General features: G+C 32.9%; 1 protein-coding gene across 1 annotated transcript in view; it reads right to left on the bottom strand.

Moving 5' to 3' along the window:
• LOC145304102 (uncharacterized) overlaps nt 1-21,683 on the bottom strand; it is a 35,397-nt gene extending 13,714 nt beyond the window's left edge. The window contains exon 1 of the mRNA XM_080145864.1: nt 21,647-21,683. The gene's annotated coding sequence lies outside the window, so the exon portion shown is untranslated. The remainder of the gene's footprint in view (nt 1-21,646) is intronic.
• Nucleotides 21,684-22,105: the final 422 nt, after the last annotated feature.

Below are 22,105 nucleotides of genomic sequence, written 5' to 3'. Positions count from 1 at the left end.
TGAATGATAAATAAGTATTAATCCCCAATGATGATAAACAAAATTACCCCTTCATTAAACTTGGTTAAAAAGGGTATAGGCTAATTTTTTTTTATTTTATGACTATGTTTAATTTTTATGCCCAAATAAAAAATATGTTTAATTAGATAACGTGGATCTAAAACTTTGGGTACTGATGTAATTTATAGTCCAATGTACCTCCTTGTAAAAATGTAAATATGTAGGAGGTTATCACCCCAACTCCCTTCCTTTAGTTTATGATAAGATATGAGGTGGATCTTTAAATCCTTTTAGTAGTGAGCCAGATCGGGGTGAGTAGAATTTCAGCTAATCACAGCGCGGCATTTCATAAAATGCTGTGCTCTCATTGGTGGAAAGTTGGCTCACCCTGATCTGGCTCACCACTAAAATGATTTAAAGATCCAGCTCAGATTTGTAACTTTCTGCACAGAGGAAAACTTGTTAAAAATACATTTACTTGTCAGTCAAGGTTCATTTTTTTACCCATTCTTTTAGTTACTTTTAAAAATATGAGTATATAATGTTTTATCAGAGCTGGATCTTTAAATCATTTTAGTGGTGAGCCAGATCGGGGTGAGCCAACTTTCCACCAATGAGAGCACAGCATTTTATGAAATGCCGCGCTGTGATTGGCTGAAATTCGGCTCATCCCGATCTGGCTCACCACTAAAATGATTTAAAGATCCAGCTCAGGTTGATTAAATTTAGGATAGCCCTAAAGATTCTTGAACCAATGACATTAATATTCATAAGTAGGTTAGGAATCAGTAAAAAATATAAATTAATTAAGGAAGAAAACACCCATAAAAGCGAAGCTTTAAAACGTTAGGACGATAGAACAAACGAACATTAATACTTGTAGATAGTCAGAACTAGAAAAGCAGAAATGTATAAGTCTAAACAAATTTGTAAGTAAATAAAGGATATTGTTTAAGGACATTCATACAATATAGATGATTTGCTTACAACATTGTATCATTATTCTAAAAATCAAACGAATAGGATAATTTTATCATATAAAAAGTTGTTTTTTAAAATGGGAGGGGTACATTCATTGATTAATCGGACAATGAGCTTTGTTAATTCAAAAGGATTTAGGTTTTGTGGTTTTCTACTGGCAAAATAAGCTATTCTACCAAAAGGTGAGTTCTATGAATTTATAATTCATAGAATCTTTATAAGAAAGAGAAGAAGTTATGGACAAAATACTGGGAAAAAAATAATCCCAGAATTTCAGGGATCTTAAGGGATAGGACAATAAATGATAAATTTATGTACATCCAAAATTGTTTTCTATGTAAGATTTTTGGTTTAAACGTTTGGACACTGCTAGTTTGAAGGTAAGGAATTGAAGAGCTCATTTTTAAAACTTTGGGTACTTTATAAATATACAATCCAATGTCTTTCCCTCCCTGCAGTATTTTGAAAGAAAAGAAAGAAATAAGCAGTGCGGAAAAAACGAGGAAAAGGTCACTGGAGGTTAAATTAATCTTAACCCCAAATAAGCTAATTACTGGTGGATTCTCTCAAAGTCCATAGTCGAGCACAGAAATAACTTTATTTGAAATGAACTAAACATAAAAGGAGGGGGGGGGGGGGGGGGTTGGTGTGTTTTGGTTTACCTAAATTTCTTATAATTTGTTGCCTATAATCTGAATTAATATTTTGAAAAAAAATTTTAATTCAGAAAGTTAAATTATGATTTAACAATCTAATTATTTAAGGTAGGACCTTAATTGATTTATTCATTTTAGGGAAGCTTCACATAGGTCCCAAGATTGTTTGGAGTTGTTTTATATTTTAATTAAGTCTTTGGATAGTGTTAGGCTATTTTACTACCCTCCTTAACAAGGATGTAAGAGCCGCTTGTTTCTAAAATGAACCTTTTAAAGTGATTTTTAAAAAATTTCTGATTAATCATATAGAGTTCAGACAGAAGTACAAATCCTACACATCGAAAATCTTCCCTTTTAAATAACAAAATATTAGAACTATATAATGTTAAGATCTTATTTAAAAAATATGACATGGAAAAATTTTATACTGGTTTATTACAATCTAGAATAAATCAATCCCCTATACCACCACAGATCTCCATAAAATATTTAATTATAAAATATGGAATTCTGTAAATTATATGTTACTATAATTCTGAGGAAAAATGAGTGGATCTAAGCTCAATTGTCCTCTCCCTAGCTAAAGATTTTGTGATGTATAGTAAGTATAGAATAGATTCTTTACAAATTACTTAGATTGCTTATATACTGGCAAGAGGTTCAGCAATAGATATATTTATCTTGATGGTCAATTAGGCATAATTGCCCAATTTCCTCAAACAAGCTTTGTCCTATTTACAGCTGACTTTTCATCATCTATAATACAAAGTAGAATGATGTCTGTCTGTTCGTCTGTCTGTCTGTCCCTGAAGATTCTCCTCTTTAGGGAATATACCTACTGGTCCTGTGGTGGTTTTAGGCTATTTTCTTGGGGTTGGGACACCCCCCCCCCCAAAAAAAAACGCCATTTTAAAAAAAATAATTAAAATAGTTGTGGAGTGGGGGATCTCCAGATAATTAAAGATGTAATCATACCTCTTGGAGCAAAGCCTCTAGAGGCTAGGGGCGAAGCCGCTAGTTTGGTTTAAATTAGTACGTTTTTTGACTGTAGCTTAAGATTTGGATAACTAATGAACCGTTTTATATTTTAGGGAAGCTTGACATAGGTCCTTCCTTTTTATTGTATGACGTCAGTTATCATTAGGCACTTTAAGCTGCTTCTGAAGTAAATGTAAATTCTTCTTATCTTATTCCAACTTGTAATAATGTTATCAACTATTGTATATGTATCTATGTTATTATATCTTATTCATTATTGATGTCATTGAAATTAATAAATACCAAATACCATAAAGATGTATGTAATTTTGGTTTGTAAAAAAATAATTAAAATTAATTTGAGCTAGCAACCTTTACTATTCACTATTTATTTCTTTGTCCTTCAAAAGTGGATTCTTAAATCTGAGTGTTATATGCAATCTAATGATTACATTCTATTGTAGGAAGACGTGTAAATGTGAAATATAAGTCGTATGTATAGCAATGATGGTTTCTAAGGAGATTTTTGTAAAGTATAAACTTTTTGTACCCAGATAGAGAGAGAGGGAACATTGGGCTGCTTATTACACTAGTCCCCAAAGTTTTATACTTTTTCTTAATCGTTGGCTTACAACTTTGGGGACTTTTACTAAATTTGTTGGTTTATTAAGTTAAGGGTTAGGACGCGCATTTTAACCAATAATTTTAATCTACAGAAGGGGTAATTTTGTGTGTCAAAATTAGGGATGTACATCAATTTATCAACCATTATCTTATCCCTTTATATTCTTAATTTGTACCATATTAGTTGCACAACCTAACAGATCTTTGATTGCGAAACCTTTACCTCGTCAATTAACAAATATGGGCATAGCTGCTGCCAATGACAATCTAATGTGTGGTAAAACAACCTAGGATAACCAAGTGGAACGTTTTCTGTATTAGGTTAGGTAACACCAAACAGACAAATGTCTCTTTGATTGCCTGACCTTTATCTAGAAGTCTTAACTGTGCATAGTAATGTATAAAATAGAAAAGATTTATTACTATGATTTAAGTCAGCCCTATAGACATAGAAATACTATAAAAATAAGGTCTCTAGAATCTGTTTTTCCTTTCTTAAGTTGTATAGGGGCGCTCTATACAGAGAAATATTAAACTTTATATAGACAATTCTCTTACATACAAGGATAATGATATCTATAATACAAAGTAGAACGATGTCTGTCTGTCTATTTGTTTGTAGCAAAGGATATCGCTAACCGCTGAACCGATCAGGTTCTCCTTTACAGGGTAGCTTCTCATAGGTCCCGGGAAGGTTCATAACTATTTTCTTGGGGGGTGGGACACCCCCAACCTCCCAAAAATTGAAAAATACCCCCAACAAAAAAAATTCTTTTTAAAACTAAAATTGAAATAGTGGGGTCATATGCAAAGATGTTGAAAATTGTACAAATACTGTTATACACATATACATATAATATGTTCAAATATAGAGTAGACACCCTGAAGTTGTATGTAACATGAATTTGCAGCTATGTTTCCCATATAATATGTTCAAATATAGAGTAATTTTACCATATAGCTACTAAACTATACGTAGCACAGGAATCATTTTTATATTTCCAAAAAATAGACTTCATAGCGATTCTAATGGTATGCATAACATCTTTCTACTATTAACACAAGCCGCGCAATCTAAATTCTAAAAAGGTCCGCATTTTTTGCACACCCTTTATATTTCCCACATAATATGTTAAAATATAGAGTAGACACCCTGTAGTTGTAGGTAATATGAATTTACAGCTATATTTCCCACATAATATGTTCAAATATAGAGTAGACACCCTATAGTTGTATGTAATATGAATTTACAGCAATATTTCCCACATAATATGTTCAAATATATAGTAGACACCCTGTAGTTGTATGTAATATGAATTTACATCTATGTTTCCCACATAATATGTTAAAGTATAGAGTAGACACCCTGTAATTGTATGTAATATGAATTTACAGCTATATTTCCCACATAATATGTTTAAATATAGAGTAAACACCCTGTAGTTGTAAGTAATATGAAGTTACTGCTATTTTTCTAATATAATATGTTTAAATATAGAGTAAACACCCTGTTGTTGTATGTAATATGAATTTGCAGCTATATTTTCTATGTGATATGTTCAAATATAGAGTAGATACCCTGTAGTTGTATGTAATATGAATTTACAGTTATATTTCCCATATAATATGTTTAAATATAGAGTAAACACCCTGTAGTTATAGTTGTATGTAATATGAATTTACAGCTATATTTCCCACAAATATGTTCAAATATAGAGTAGACACCCTGTAGTTGTATGTAATATGAATTTACAGCTATATTTCCCACAAATATGTTCAAATATAGAGTACCCTGTAGTTGTATATAATATGAATTTACAGCTATATTTCCCACATAATATATTTAAATATAAGGCAGGACAGGAACATAAAGAGACAATTTCCTTGAAGGATGGTGGGGGGGGATTCCAATAGTGTTAAAATATGGTAAAAATGTACCTACAGCTGCTATGTCAGATACGTATTAGTGGGCATAGTGTGAATGCCTTGTCAGGCAATCAAGTAGACATTATTTAGAATATCAGTGCCTTAGGGCCTACTATAAAGGTCTGACCCTACTGCCCCTAGAGGTATCAATCAGATAAAAACAAAAGAATTGGTATATATAGGGGGGAGGGGGGACACAATATAGCCAACCTACACAACAAGGATAGTGATCTCCATAAATACATGTGTGTGTACAAGTTATGAAAGGAAATAGGAATTAGGATAAATCCTATATTTAACATAATAAAATTGTAGATTTTTTTTCAGTCTAGGTTTCTATTTCATATAAATATTGCACTTTTATTACAATTTTTGAAACATTTTGTTTCAATAGTATATGTATTAATATAGATGGTAATCAAGAAACTACCTGCCCAAAAAGGTGGGGACCCTTTTCGTCTGCTAGCCTTTGTCTTGGCCTTTTGTAAGGACTTGGCTGTGTTTTAATTTCCGACACTATTAGCAGATTTCAAAGACCCAATACAAAAGCCAAACAGGGTCCTTGTTCATGTCCCCTTTATTCTTTAATCTTAAACAATAGACTTTATGGATAGCTGGTATCAACAAAGATAACATATATCATACTATTTTTATGATGGGCTAAGGCAATCTCTCTATTCTAACTATTAATGTCATGTATCTGACATAGAAGCAGTATAGACAATTCTACATATCTAAATAGAAATGATCATAATCGTGGAACTTTTGTTAACTTTATTTAAGACTAGCGGCTACGCCCCTAGAGGCCTCTAGGGGCACTTGAGGAGGAGGGGAGAGTCGAATTAAATAACCCAATTTCTTATTTTAGATTTTATAAAAGTAAAAAAAAAATGTAGGGGGGTGGAAATATTTTTTTTTTTTTTTTTTGGGGGGGGGGTGCCCTAGATATACCACACTTTTCTGGGATCTTGCCAAGTCAAGTATCAACTGTTGGGAATATCAAAGGATGACTCCATGCAAAATTTGAGCCGGATCCGGCCAAAACCGGCCGTGAATTATATAAAAAACCGGTTTTTTCCGGTTTTTAGGGGGTATCTGTAAATCGATTCAGCTGGAGCAAAACCGGTTGGAGGTACAAAAAATTTTACTTCACATGAAATTTAGCCCATGTAATTGCCTACAAAAATGTACTTCATCATCAACTTGATTGGACAACTCTTTCCCCTCCTAAATGTCCATTAAAATCTCGGAAACGGCAAAAATCGCCAAAAATCACGCCTTCGGCGGCGAATAACGGCTAAACGGTCAGCCGGAGGCGAATGAAACATAAATAAAGAAATGTCCGCCTTAAAAAGTTGTTCCACATCAATGAGATGCTTGAAGTCTCTAAAACGACTCCTTCCCCTCCTTTAAGGGGAAAAAATGAAAAAACGTGATTTTCAAAAGTATGCCCACTTCGTGGGTGTGGGGGGCACTGAACCTGTCACCCCAGGGTCACCAAATATAAAGTCTAGGCGGCCCACAATGCTGAATTTTCACCAAGTGAAAGTCTTGTGTCATTATCTCTTATGAGAAAAAAGTTATTAATTAATTAAAATTTCAAATTTTGATTTTTTGATGGATTTCTTTGATGAAATGACAGGCTGGTCAACTTTTAGGCCATTTTTTGCGTTTTTTGGCCCGCCACGCCCAAACGGTTTGAGATAATCTCACGGGACCTTTTGCCCAACCTAAGTCTGGTTATTTGTGAGGTCTAAGAAAAAAAAAATCCCGGATTGGATGAAGCACGACGTCGCTGCGCGCCGTCAAAAATCGCTGGTCGGCTCATTTTGCCCCCTCTATCACTCACCTCGTGCCATTTTTCTGTGTAAAGATTCTAATTATAATCTTTTGCGTAAGTCTGATTTTTTTTCCTAGACCTCACAAATAACCAGACTTAGGTTGGGCAAAAGGTCCTGTAAGATTATCTCAAACCGTTTGGGCGTGACGGCCTAAAAACCGCAAAAAATGGCCTAAAAATTGACTGGCCTGTCATTTCATCAAAGAAATCCATCAAAAAATCACAATTTGAAATTTTAATTAATTAATAACTTTTTTCTCAAAAGAGATAATGACACAAGAATTTCACTTGGTGAAAATTCAGCATTGTGGGCTGCCTAGACTTTATATTTGGTGACCCTGGGGTGACAGGTTCAGTGCCCCCCACACCCACGAAGTGGGCATACTTTTGAAAATCACGTTTTTTCATTTTTTCCCCTTAAAGGAGGGGAAGGAGTCGTTTTAGAGACTTAAAGCAAATCTTTGATGTGGAACAACTTTTTGAGGCGGACATTTCTTTATTTATGTTTCATTCGCCTCCGGCTGACCGTTTAGCCGTTATTCGCCGCCGAAGGCGTGATTTTTGGCGATTTTTGCCGTTTCCGAGATTTTAATGGACATTTAGGAGGGGAAAGAGTTGTCCAATCAAGTTGATGATGAAGTACATTTTTGTAGGCAATTACATGGGCTAAATTTCATGTGAAGTAAAATTTTTTGTACCTCCAACCGGTTTTGCTCCAGCTGAATCGATTTACAGATACCCCCTAAAAACCGGAAAAAACCGGTTTTTTTATAAAATTCACGGCCGGTTTTGGCCGGATCCGGCTAAAATTTTGCATGGAGTCATCCTTTGATATTCCCAACAGTTGATACTTGACTTGGCAAGATCCCAGAAAAGTGTGGTATATCTAGGGTGCCCCCCTATCATTTTTAATATTAGTTAAAAAAAATTTAAATTTTTTATTTTTATTTTTTTGGGGGGGGGGTATTTTTTATTTTTTGGGGGGTTGGGGGTGTCCCACCCCCCAAAAAAATAGTTATAAACCTTCCCGGGACCTATGAGAAGCTACCCTGTAAAGGAGAACCCGATCGGTTCAGCGGTTAGCGAGATCCTTCGGTACAGACACACAGACAAACATCCTGTTACTTTAGTATAAGGATAGTTTTGTCAATTTGACTTTTGTATAGCATTTGAAACAGTAGATCTTTTTCTATGATATGCTCAATTTACATCAGACTCGTTTCTATTAAGATAGGTAAATGAAACAGGTTAACCTATATGATGTATAAATATACTCTTAAGCTAGGCTAGTTTAAAACTAAGTATACCTTTCATTTAATAAATGTTTATATAGGTGCAATTATATTATACCTTTCTTTTTAAGAAAGATTTATCTATTTGTAAGGAAGACTAACCTATTTTCAAGATAGCTACCCCTAAATAAACCTAATCTACGACATAATTATGTATTTATCATCTGAGCTTTAAAGAATTAATCATATTTGTAATAACTAAGTTTTATTGAGATATAACAATAAAATACAGAAAAAGAAAAGAAAAAAAAGTAATAATAACAATGAAATAAGATTATTGTAAGAATCCTATAAAGCTTTGATGGGATCCCCCCCCTCCTCAGTCTTTTAAAATAAAAATTGGTGTAGCCATTCCAAGATCGACAAAGATTTTCATTTTTTAGGGGGCCGGGCGAGGGGAAATATCAATTTAGGATAAAATGGCGTAAATTTTTCTTCCTCGCCCCTCCCTAAAAACCTTTACACCAGGGGTAAAATTTGCAGGGGGGGGGGGGGGAGAGTAATGATTTTTTCAAAGTTAGAGAGGGGGAGTATGGGGGCTATATGGTCCAAAGAATCTTCCAGGTTATTGACAGATTATTTTTTCCCGCCCAGTATAAAGCTTTCCATTTACCCAATATACAAGATTATATTTTTCAGGGAATAAAGTTATTATTTATGAAAATCAAATAAAAACCTTAATAAGAAGCGCAGCAATAACAAGCTTACAAAATATAATTTATCCTTATACTAAAGTAACAGGATGTTTGTGTGTCTGTGTGTTTGTTTGTACCAAAGGATCTCGCTAACCGCTGAACCAATCGGGTTCTCCTTAACAGGGTAGCTTCTCATAGGTCCCGGGAAGGTTTATAACTATTTTCTTGGGGGATGGGACACCCCAACCCCCCCCCCCCCTCCCAAAAAAATGAAAAATGTCCCCCCCCGCAAAAAAAAAATTTTTTTTTACTTTTAAAAAAAATTCTAAAATAAGAAATTGGATTATTAGATTCGACTCCACCCTCCTCAAGTGCCCCTAGAGGCCTCTAGGGGGCGTATCCGCTAGTATGATTAAACAGTAAAGTATTTCGTGTATAATCCAGGCAATAGAATTACAAACGCTAGAGGAGGAATGAGAAAGAAAAAGAGGGGAAAAAATAGAAAAAGGAGTGAGAAAGATAAAGAGAGAGAAAGAGAAGGATATAAATTAGAGGGAGAAAGAGAGATGGAGAGTAACAAAATTAGAGAGAGAGAGCAAGAACGAATGAGGAAGAGAGAAGGAGAGAAAAGAAAAAGAGAGAAAAGGAGAGAGAGAAAAAGAAGAGAGAAAGAAGGAGAGAGAAAAAGAGAAGAGAAATAGGATAGAATTCGAGTGAGAAAGAAAGAATGAGAGAAGGATAGAGAGAAATAGAAAAAAAAACAATAGGAGAGAGAGAAAAATAGAAAAAAAACATTAGGAGAGAGAATAATAGAACTACCTAAAGAGAGAGAAACTAGAATAAAAAGAGAAAATTATATGAAGAAAGAAAAATAAAAGAGAGAAATAAGGAGAGGGATATAAATATTTAACGCTATTGCCCCTACCCTTACTTCTAGAAGGAGTCAGACAGACAGATAGACAAAGCATTATAAGGTTAATATCAAATATATCATTTCTATACTTTTTATGTTCTTATTTTTTGCAGACGTTTTTTAAGTAGCGAAACTATGTTACAAGTGATATGTTCGTATTGTAATCTTGAAATGAGTCTAGCTTTATTCAAGTGATACGATAAAATGGTTGATATCCAAAATGATGATAAACAAAATTACTACTTCTGTAGATAAAAAGTATTCATAAAAAGTGTTGACACTTCTAGCTTGTAGTTCAATAAAATTACTCAAAGTGTTGAGCCAACGAATGAGAGAACGTGTTTATAAAACTTTGGGTACCACTCCAATAACTCCCTGATTTTATTGGGTGATTAGATATTTGATCACATGTCCAAAAGAAAATATAATTTTACTTGAAATGTGTTAAATAAACTTAAAATTAATGTCAGACGTTTGATATAACAGCAATTTGTATATGTTTTTATTTTATACTTTAAAGTACAATTTATTAAAAAAATGAATGAAGAAAATATTTTTTAATAATAACGATCAAAATAAGATGGAAATAAATGATAAAGAATTTGATTCTATTGAAAATTAATAAGAAAACAATGATGATATAATCCAAAATAGTGTAACAAACAAAAGGGACTATGAACTATAAACGAATCTTCCACCAAAAATGCATAAACTAATATCTGTCTTTGGAAGCTGAAATTGCGAAGGGACACTTTTGGAGAAACAATAAAACACAAAATGAGAAACTCACAAGAGAAGACTAATTTAACATCCATTGCCCTAACTCTGTATCCTAAAAACAACCAACATCCAATGTTTTTTTTGCCAATGATAGCCAATAAAGTTTATGTAAACAAGGATGACAACATCCATAAAAGCGAAGCTCTGAAACGATATGACAGACGAACATTAACTTTTGTTGAGTGTCAGAACTGAATATACAAAATATGAAAATAAAAGGTTTGACAAAATTATACGTAAATTTGTTGCAAAACTTCTTAAATACAGAATTCTGTTTAAGGACATACTGACATTTTTAATACTTGATTTTAGAGATGTTTCGCTCATAATATTGTACCTTATTGTAATAGGAATCAGTAATCAAAAAATCAGATCGATCGGATGATTTTATCACATAAAAAATTGTTATTAAAAAAGTACAAAAATCAACATGTTTAAAATGGACGTACGTTCATTCTGATAACGAATATAGAGTTGCTACGCTTTCTAAGTCGTACCTATCTACTACAGGAATCACCATGCAAAGTTTGAAATCGATAGGACAATTTTAACATGCCTAAATTAACGAATAAAAGCTAACTATCTCGGACGGACGTACGGACGGACGGACGGACGTACGGACGGACGGACCGACCCTAATTATAGAAAAGCTTCGCTTTTAAAAAGAAGTTTTTTTAGATTTACTTTTTCTTAGAATTCATGGTAAAAAACAGTTCAAAATTGATCAGGCGATTCTTTAAAAAATAAATGTGACCTAATTTATTATATAGAAGTAACAGGATGTCTATCTGTCTGTTAGTAACGTAAGATCTCATTATCCGCTGAACCGATATGGTTCTCCTTTACACTGGTCCTGGATGTTACCCCTCATTCCTAAAAGAGAAATCGGGTATAGTCCCTTTCGTGGTAACGCCTCGTAAGGGGCGTTTCATCGTATTTTTCACAGTAGCATTTCCCCTATTTCCAGCCCCTGCGGGGGGCTCTTACCCTGTGGGGCCAATGGCCTAACCCTGCGGGGCAATCACCTAACCCAGCTTAACCTAATCTAACCTAGAATAACTTATCAAAAGCTATAGTGAAAATACGACGAAACGCCCTTTAAGAGGCGTTGACACGAAAGGGACTATGCACCTAGACAGAAAAATCTAGGGGAGTATCCGCTAGCATGTTTATTAAGTAGCTGCGTTACTAATAACAAAAATAAGAAAATAATAATGGGATTTGAAAACGATTAAGATAAGACTAATGTTGTGCTATATAGGTATAATAATATATTTATAGTAGCACTGCTATTCTAGAATTAGGGTCTGTATATGTGTAACCAAACAAGGATGACAACATCCATAAAAGCGAAGCTCTGAAATAGAAGGACAAACGAACATTAACACTTGTAGATTGTCAGAACTGAATTAGCAGAATATTAATGCATCAGTACAAACAATATTGTTAGTAAATTTGTTGCAAAACTGCATAAATAGATGATACTGTTTAAGGACATACTTACATTTTTGGGACTTGTTTATAGAGATGCTTTGCTTATAACATTGTACATTGTTGTAATAGGAATCAGTTTTTAAAAAATCAGAAGAATCGGATAATTCTAACATACAAAAATTTGTTGTCAAAAAAGTTAAAAATCAACATGTTTCAAATGGACGTACGGACATTCTGGTATCGATTCTAGAGTTGCTACGCTTTCGAAATTGTACCTAACTACTACAGGAATCATCATGCATAGTTTGGAATCGATAGGACAATTCTAACCTGTTTAAATTAACGAAAAGAGCTAACTCTCTGTGACGGACGTACGGACGGACGGACCGACCCTAATTATAGAAAAGCTTAGCTTTTAAAAAGAAATAATAAAAACACTTACCCCCTTATTTCTACTTTGTTTAAAAAAAGGAAGGGGGGTGCTTGCTGTGATATATATTTTTCTTACTTAACCGTTTGTAACAACTATTTTAAGCCACCGAGCGCCAAAATATGAATTAATATTTGTTAGAGGAAAAGACTAGAGGGAGAAAGGGTTAAATAACTGTATCTCTGTATCAATAACCCTTTTATTGGGTCATTGAAAATCAACAAATTGTGTCGCTTATATTAACACACCCAAAAAGCAGAAAATAATTTGGAAGCAGACGAAAGAGGTCGTTGAAAAAAGAAAGGGAGGGAGTTAGTACATCTATACTTTAGATCTGTTCTTGTGAGTGTAGATTTTATGTACAATGTCCTATCCCTGTGTCTTTGAGTAACGTAAATCAGAGAGGGAGGGACAATGGGCTGTTTATTACACAAGCCCCCAAAGTTTTATAATAACGTTTTCTTATTCGTTGGCTTGATAACTTTGGGGACTTTAGTGAAATTTGGGTTGATTCATGTAGTTGAGTGTTCAAAAGTTTCAACCACTAATTGTAATCTACAGAAAGGGTTGATTTTTGTATAATCATTGAGGATGTACATCAATTTATCGGGCATTGTCTTATTCCTTTAGATTCCTGGATTAATGTAAACAATATATTTCCCATCAAGAAGTATATTGGCAACAATATTCTTAATCACTGCGATACACGGACACACATGGATTTGACAACGGGGAAAAACAATTTGCCTCTAAATTAAGTTGCCTCTAAATTGTTTTTCAGTTTCTCTTTATTAATGTGTTATTTTCTTGGTAAAACAATCCTCCCCACTTATTTTTATTTGAAAATATCCCCTTGTCCCCCTAGTCTTTCATTTGTTTGTTTATTACTTTAGGTCAGGTTAGGTTAGGCTATATTGGGTACTAGGTAGACCGCAGTGTTAGAACCCCCAACAGGGGTTAGGCATAAAAAATATGTTCCTACCTTATTTTGAACTTTTTAAAATGTTAGGGGGGGGGGGGGGGTGGTCTCAAAGCTAAACAATCACATTTGGTAATTTAACTGTTTGAAAAGTTGTAACCAAATATTTTTATTCAGGAGCCATTTCCCTGTACCTATGTAATTTTTCATTTGGCTTAATTTTCTTTTAGAACCCTCCCCTTCATAAAATAAAATAATTCTTATAATTAGAAGCTGAGCTACTATATAACTGGGGTATTTCTGTTCGGTCGTCAGTCTCAATGATTAATTTACAACAGTATTGCGAAAAAATGAACACCAATTAATTTATTTAAAAGTGAAGCTTTTCTACTTTTAGGATAGGTTAGTGCGTCCGTTTTTACGTGACAGTAAGCTCTTATTTTGATTTATGCAGGATAGAGTGTCTGAAGCAAAGTTAAAGTCAGCCAGTAAGTATCATATCTTTAATTAATTATTTTTTTTTTATTTTCTGATGTTTTGTTTTAACATGAAAAACTGAAATTAATATGAAGATTTACAATCATAGCTTTATGTTAAATGTTGTTGGTGTTTTTCCTCTATGGACAACCCCCCCAATTTCCTTAATAAATTAAAAAAAATAGAGGGCAGCATTTGTTCTACTATGCCTTAGCCCTGTTGGGGTTCCTACATAGTACCTAATACAACATAACCTAAACTGACCAAACGTAATAATTAAAAAAAAAAAAAAAAATAGGGGGTTTTCTATGTTCAACAAGGCAATTTCAAGGAAAATACCGTTTTTCTTGTAACAAGACACAAACTTTTTATATAAAATGAAAATAATAAAAACCACTCAAATAATTATATTAGTTATGAGAAAAAAGAGAGAGTGAGAGAAAATTGTTAAGATTTTTGTATAAATTGATATGTGGACATTATGACAGGGAAATTATTGTCGTAGGTTCCTACTAGAGTCATCACTCATTGGTCAGTACGTTCCTCCAGGGGAGGGGTTGGAGTAAAATGGATGGATGGGGGTATATTAGCCAGCTGGCAGAAACTTTATATTAACTCAACATCCATGTATTTATATATCCATTTATGTAATATACATATATCTTATAGAAATCATTTCTGGAGAAGTTATTGTGTGTTACTAATCATGTAATACCTATATTTGCGACAACCCTTACTACACAGAAATTTCCAATTTTTAAAATTTACAATAGGTCCTGGTAGTGAATATTGTTGATGGAAAAACTTAATTTTATGAGCTTGTGTTCAAAATTGGCATTTTGGGTAATAGCCCCCTCCTCCCCCCCACTCTAGCATTAAAAAAATTGCCCATCATCAAGCAACCCCCCTACCTCCATTATTTGAAAAGATAAAAGCATAATTGGAGGAGAGATAAAGTCGTATTCATAAACCTATTTTGGCCCTCCACAATTTGCAGAGAGAGAGAGAGAGAGGACAATGAGCTGTTTATCATACTACCTAAAGTTTTATAATAACGTTTTCTTATTCGTTGGCTCAACAACTTTGGGGATTTAAGTGAATTTTAATTGGTTGGTTCATTAAATTGAGTGTCCAAACGTTTCAACCACTAACTGTAAACTATTGAAGCTTATTTTGTATCATCATTGGGGACATCAATTAATTGGCAATTGTCTTATCCCTTAAGATCAATGGGTAACCACTGAGGTTTTTTTTTCAGAGCAATATGTTCAAAATTTCCTTAAGGCTCTCCCTCAAAAAAAAACTCTTTTCTGTTTTTTTTTTATTTTAATAAATGTTTAATTTGCTATTAATATTTTGGTGGTAATGCTAGCACACTGCATTTTTTTTCTTATAATTAATCATAATTAATAAAATATATGGTATAAAAAATCTGCTAATCAAAAGAAATAGGTCAATCAAATAAGAAGGGATTATTGTTCCAAGAAATTTCAGTTGCACCACTGCCAAGGAAGTCCAGGGAAGAAGGGAGTTATGAAATGATCCCCTCCCCCCTCCCCCTTTAAAATCTTGGACGTCCCCAGGTAGAACTTCTTTATAATTAAAAATTTTATATTATCTGAAAAGTGTTGGAAATTTGAGTTATAGAGTCAGTCATGCTACAAAATATAAATATTACAAAAAAATAAAAAATAAAAAAATATGGATGTTGTCATCAAATATCTTATTAGATCGAGAATAGTTACTTATAGCTTCGTATTATAGACAGCTTTTCTCGGATAGTAGAATTTAAGGATCATATGAAGAAAATGAAGTCATTCCTAAAAAGGACAGAAATTCCCTTCCTTGGGTATAGGAAGGCTATTTACTTTCCTTTTTCTTACAAATTCTCTGTAAGGAAGGTGATTTCTGTCCACTATCTTACAAATTCTCACTAAAGGAAGGTGACCTCTGTCCACCATCTTACAAATTCTTCCTAATTCTTAGAAATTCTTCCTTTTCCTCACTATTACAACTATGCTTAATAAATCTACCTTATTTACCCAAATTCTTACTTATTCTCAGAAATTCTACCTTAATTACACAAATTCTCCCTTATTCTAAGAAGACCTACCTTATTCTAGGAAATTCTTCCTTATTCTAAGAAAATCTACCTTATTCCAACAAATTCTTCCTTATTCTAAGAAATACTTCCTAATTCTATGAAAATCTACCTTATTCTAAGACATTCTTCCTTATTCTAAGAAAATCTACCTAATTCTAAGATATTCTTCCTTATTCTAAGAAATTCTTCCTTATTCTAATAAGATCTACCTTATTCTAAGAAATACTTCCTAATTCTATGAAAATCTACCTTATTATAAGACATTCTTCCTTATTCTAAGAAAATCTACCTTATTCTAAGAAATTCTTCCTTATTCTAAGAAAATCTAACTTATACTAAGACATTCTTTCTTATTCTAAGAAATTCTTCCTTATTCTAATAAGATCTACCTTATTCTAAGAAAATCTACCTTATTCTAAGACATTCTCCCTTATTCTAAGAAAATCTACCTTATTCTAAGACATTCTTCATTTTTCTAAGAAATTCTTTCTTATTCTAATAAGATCTACCTTATTCTAAGAAATACTTCGTAATTCTATGAAAATCTACCTTATTATAAGACATTCTTCCTTATTCTAAGAAAATCTACCTTATTCTAAGACATTCTTCCTTATTCTAAGAAAATCTACCTTATTCTAAGACATTCTTCCTTATTCTAAGAAATTCTTCCTTATTCTAATAAGATCCTTCTTATTCTAAGAAATACTTCCTAATTCTATGAAATCTACCTTATTCTAAGACATTCTTCCTTATTCTAAGAAAATCTACCTTATTCTAAGACATTCTTCCTTATTCTAAGAAAATCTAGCTTATTCTAAGAAATTCTTCCTTTTCCTTACTAATTCTCTCTTATTTTCAGATAACCTAGCTTTTTCTAAAGAGTTCTTCCTTAATTCCCCTAATTCTTCCTTTTTCTCAGATAATTTTCCTAATTTATATTGGGATATCATAACTGAAATAGAGGTATAGAGAATATATAAATTCTGCCTTTTCCCCTTCCTTATTCTCTCAAAATCTTGGTTTTTCTCACATATATTTCCTTATGTTTATTGGGATATCAGAACAACATGTGTAGGATAAGTTTGGGTTGTATCTTTTGACCTGAAATGTTTGTTTGTACTTTAGAGGTGGAATGTTCATAAAGTACATTTTAATAGGAGGAACCCCAGTCTTTAAAATCTTTCTCTAGCCAACACATACAAATATTAGACCAAGACCAAAAAAGTAATAATTTCAAAACAAATTAAAATATTTTGTATATTTTACTGATAATTTTCTTCAATAACTATATGTAATTATCAATCTTTTTATAAAAGTAACAGCATGTTTGTCTGAGCTCCCAAGAGAAATTGCCCAAAGAAAAAATTCATTTCCTTTTCAAAAATAAAATCCCAGGCTTAGAGTCAGACATTTTTATTTGATTAATTACCCAAAGTGTCCATAGAAGCCTCTAGTGGCGTAGCTGCTAGTCTTAACCAATGTAATGTTTTTTTTCTTCACATCAGGGGCGTCCAAGCTTTTTATTTTGGGGAGGTAAGATTTTTTTAAGGGGGGGGTAAATCGTTTTTGGGGGGGGTAAAATGGCGCGCGAAGCTCGCCGCAAATTTTTTTTACCCCCCCCAAAATTTTTACCCCGGGGGTAAAATTTGCTTGGGGGGGGTAATTACCCCCCCTGAAACCTGTTGGCAGGGGTAAATTTAGTTTACCCCCCCCCAAAATTTACCCCCGGGGTAAAATTTTTGGGGGGGTAATTTAAATTTTATTAAATGTATAGTATTAAAAATGCGCGCGAAGCGCGCAAAAATTTTTTTTATTAGAGATTTTTAATTTTGGGGGGGGTATTTACCCCCCCAAAATTGTTTGGGGGGGGTAAATACCCCCTCCTAAATGGTTGGGGGTGCCTACGGCATCCCCAGGGTAGGGGTAAATTTTAAATGGGGGGAGTAAAATGAAAAAAATTTTGTGGGTGCCTACGGCACCCCCAAAATCGTTTGGGGGGGGTAATCGCCCCATTACCCCCCCCCTTGGACGCCTATGCTTCACATTCCTATTTATTTGGTACAAACTCTATAGAAAGTTGGCAACTTATTCTTTTCGTCGGTAAACACAAACAGCTGATAATTATGAAATTAATTCAAGGGCGAATCTCGAAGTGTTACTATTTAAACAAAATGGGGGTAAAAGTTTAATAAATAGTTAAAAGGAAAAAAATAAAAAAAGATAGCTTTTTTATAAGAGTGAAAAATAAAAATGCTTCTTAATTTAATGACAAACTAGCTGCTATGCCCCTAGAGACCTCTTTAATTTTAGTGGGTTTCCTAATTTTAAAATTTTTAAAAAATATTTGGTTTAGAAGTTAACAAGATATACACACAGATAGACAGACACAGATCCTGTTACTTTTATTATAAGGATAGTAAAATATATGTTCTTGTAAAAAAGCTAGCTTTTCAAAATAAGAAAAAAAATTGACACATAACGCCCCTTGCTATTGGGCAATATGCCTTATGAAGATTAGAGTGGGTCAATTTTCAATGTTTTTGTTTTTCAATTTTGAATTCACCACAATGGATTTATTATTACTTAGATCTTACACGAAACATTTCATGTTCTATAATAGAGTGAACTCTCTTGCGGGCTAAAATAACGATCTTCCCCACCCAATTCTTTACCCTATTCCCTCCCCTCCTATTGGAAAAATGGTCTACCAAATAAAATCGAAGGGAAATTGCAACCTAAACTGACTAAAAATTTTCTCCTGTGATAATATCCATGTGAATCAATATAGAATTAATTGGAAGTTGAACCATAATTTCTTATCCTCTTAAAATATCATTGTTGGAGGTGGTTAAAACATTATCTATCCCCTCTCCCCTTTACCCTATCTCTTTTCCTTCTTTATGGTGAATAAACTGACCAATAAACAGGTTAGCAACTTAATTTGGCGACAACTTTTCTATGTAACTCTATGTCAATAAGATAGGGTACTTATAACTTTAAAAATCGAACCATCCTTATAAAAATTGACCCAACCCGACCCAAAATTGTTGCTTTTAAAGACCAATACTAAAATCTAAATACAAAAAGTTTTGACATTAAGAAATATTTTATTTTTTTGGTATCAAGTAATATGAATATTAAGAAAATTCATAATCCCTTATATCTTTTGAACATATATTTATAATTGTAAAAATATACGAAAATCAACTATTCTTTAGCTCTGATGTTGGTCATCCCCATATGTTCTATTATTCATTCCGCAAATGTACTATTAACACGGATCTAAAGGGATAAGACAATTGCCAATAAGTTGATGTAAATCCTCAATGATTAAACATAAAATTATCCCTTTTGTAAGTTATAATTGGTTAAAACGGTATTATAAAACTTTGGGGACCAGTGCAGTGTAATAAATTTTAGCTCAATGTTCACTCCCTCCCTGGATTATTACACAGTACACTAAGTTTTATTTTAACAATTTCTTATTTATGGGCTCAACAACTTTAGAGACTTTTTATTTAATTAATTAAGTAAATTGATTTATCATTCATTGTCCTATCCCTCTTAATTCCTGATTATAGGTTGTTGATTTCTCTGTTCCGGCATGGGACAAGGTGACACCATATCAAAGACAATTTATAAATATAGAGTATGTAATATAAAAGATTTTTTTACATAATCAGATACCGCTGAACCAATATGGTTCACTTTTACAGTGTAGCTTCTCATAGGTCCTGAGAAGGTTTATAGCTATTTTAAGGAAGGGTACCACCACCCACCTTGAAAAATATTACTCCTTTACAAAAAATTAGAATTAAAATAAAAAAAACAGAAATGAAAAATGTGGGGATAAGTGTGATTCCACCCCCCCCCCCCACAAAAACAAAAAAAATTAACCCCCTCCCCTTCATTTTTTTTACTTTTTTTATTTTAAACTACTAAAGATAATATAATAATATAATTAATTATCCATTAAAATTCTTAAAATTCTAAATATACATAGTCTATGGTCTGATTTTAAATGTATGTCTGTGGGTTTGTGTTCGTTCATGAAAAATACACGCCCTCCCTTACCATGTAGGCGGCCGTGCTGCGTCAAATTCTTGTCCAGGCTAGCCAGGCTGACGGAAATTTTTTTCTAATTTCTAAAAGCTATCTTTTTTATAAGAATATTTTTTTAATATTACATATAGAAGCAGTATGGTTATTCATTACTGTTTAGCTTCTTATAAGACCAAGGAAGGTTTATAGCTATTTTAGGGGAGAGTACTACCACATTCTCAAGAGATATCTCCCCTAGGAAAAATTTTCCCTCCCCCCCCCCCAAAAAAAAAATAGGAAACCCACTAAAATTAAAGAGGTCTCTAGGGGCATAGCAGCTAGTTTGTTATTAAATTAAGAAGCATTTTTATTTTTCACTCTTATAAAAAAGCTATCTTTTTTATTTGGATGAAAAAAATCTGACCTAGATAAAATCAAAATTATTGCCACACTGTTCCCTTATCCTGATAGAATATTAAGAAAACAGTAAGTTTTTTCTCTGTGAAGCTTAAGATCCCAGGAATGGTTGGTCTAATTAGCAAGAATTAGCTAAATTATCTGAGATAAAGGAAGGATATGTGATGAGAAGGAAGACTTTAAGGGAATAAGGTAGATTTTCTTAGAATAAGGAAGAATTTCTTATAATAAGGTAGATTTTCTTAGAATAAGCTAGAATTTCTTTAAACAAGGAAGTTTTCTTAGAATAAGGAAGAATATCTTAGAATAAGGTAGAATGTGGGGGAACAAGGTAGATTTTCTTAGAATAAGGAAGAATTTTTTAGAATAAGGTAAGATGTGGGGGAACAAGGTAGATTTTCTTAGAATAAGGAAGAATTTCTTAGAATAAGGTAGAATGTGGGGGAACAAGGTAGATTTTCTTAGAATAAGGTAGAATTTCTTAGAATAAGAAAGAATTTGGGGGAATAAGGTAGATTTACTTAGAATAAGGAAGAATATCGTAGAATAAGGTAGAATGTGGGGGAACAAGGTAGAATTTCTTAGAATAAGAAAGAATTTGGGGAATAAGGTAGATTTACTTAGAATAAGGAAGAATTTTTTAGAATAAGGTAGAATTTCTTAGAATAAGGAAGAATTTCTTAGAATAAGGTAGATTTTCTTAGAACAAGGAAGAATTTCCTATGATAAGGGAGATTTTCTTAGGATAAGGAAGAATTTATTAGAATAAGGTAGGTTATCTGAGAATAAGGAAGAACCTGGAGGAATTGGGTTAATTTTCTTAGAATTAGGAAGATTAAGTGAGATTTAGGAAGGTGATTTTTATCCTCTTTTTCAGATATGTGAGAAAAAGGAGAGTGATTTTTGTCCATATTTCACTTATCTGAGAAAAAGGAAGATGATTTCTGTCCTTTTTGGAAGGAAATTTCTGTCCTTTTTAGGAATGACTTCATTTCCTAAAATTTAAAAAATAATAAAATTAATTCCAGTTTTGATGGTCAATAAAACAGGTTTAGATTTTATGATTTTTACTTTATTATTCAAGAAAAATTGTCCGTAATACGATACGATACATGATCTTTTATGGCTTAGAACCGGTTCTAATCCAGCGGACATAAACAGGTTTTGAAGTCATACAGGAAATACAAATATTATCTAACCTTCTTTTGTAGATCATTGCATATTCTTGTGATATCCTCACTGTAACATTTCATTAAAATGGTCATTTTCAAAAACAGTAAAAGTTAATACAAAGTTATGGGATGTACGTCTGTCTGTCCCTTTGTGTGCCTGTCTATGTGCGTCTATCTGACGTCAAGGGTGTACTTTCTTACAAAGGGTACTTTCTTGCCCCCCCCCCCCTCCCCGTCCTATTTCAGAAATATATTGTAAATAAAGTGGTGCTTTTTTTCCTGCAGCGCCCTGAAATTGCAATACCTAATATAACCTAACCTAACATGCTTTATAGTAAAAACAAAGTAACAAAATACTAACCCCCATATTTTCAATTTATTTTAAAAAAAGGGAGGGGTGATTTCAGTTCTGAAAAGGCACTTTGAGGAAATATGCAATATTGAATTGACCAAATTTAAACCTAAAAATTTAAATAACCAAATTGC

This window comes from Acartia tonsa, chromosome 13 (assembly GCF_053477335.1).
Source record: "Acartia tonsa isolate MP-2025a chromosome 13, ASM5347733v1, whole genome shotgun sequence".
NCBI lineage: Eukaryota > Metazoa > Arthropoda > Copepoda > Calanoida > Acartiidae > Acartia > Acartia tonsa.
This window is presented reverse-complemented; position numbering and strand designations above follow the sequence as displayed.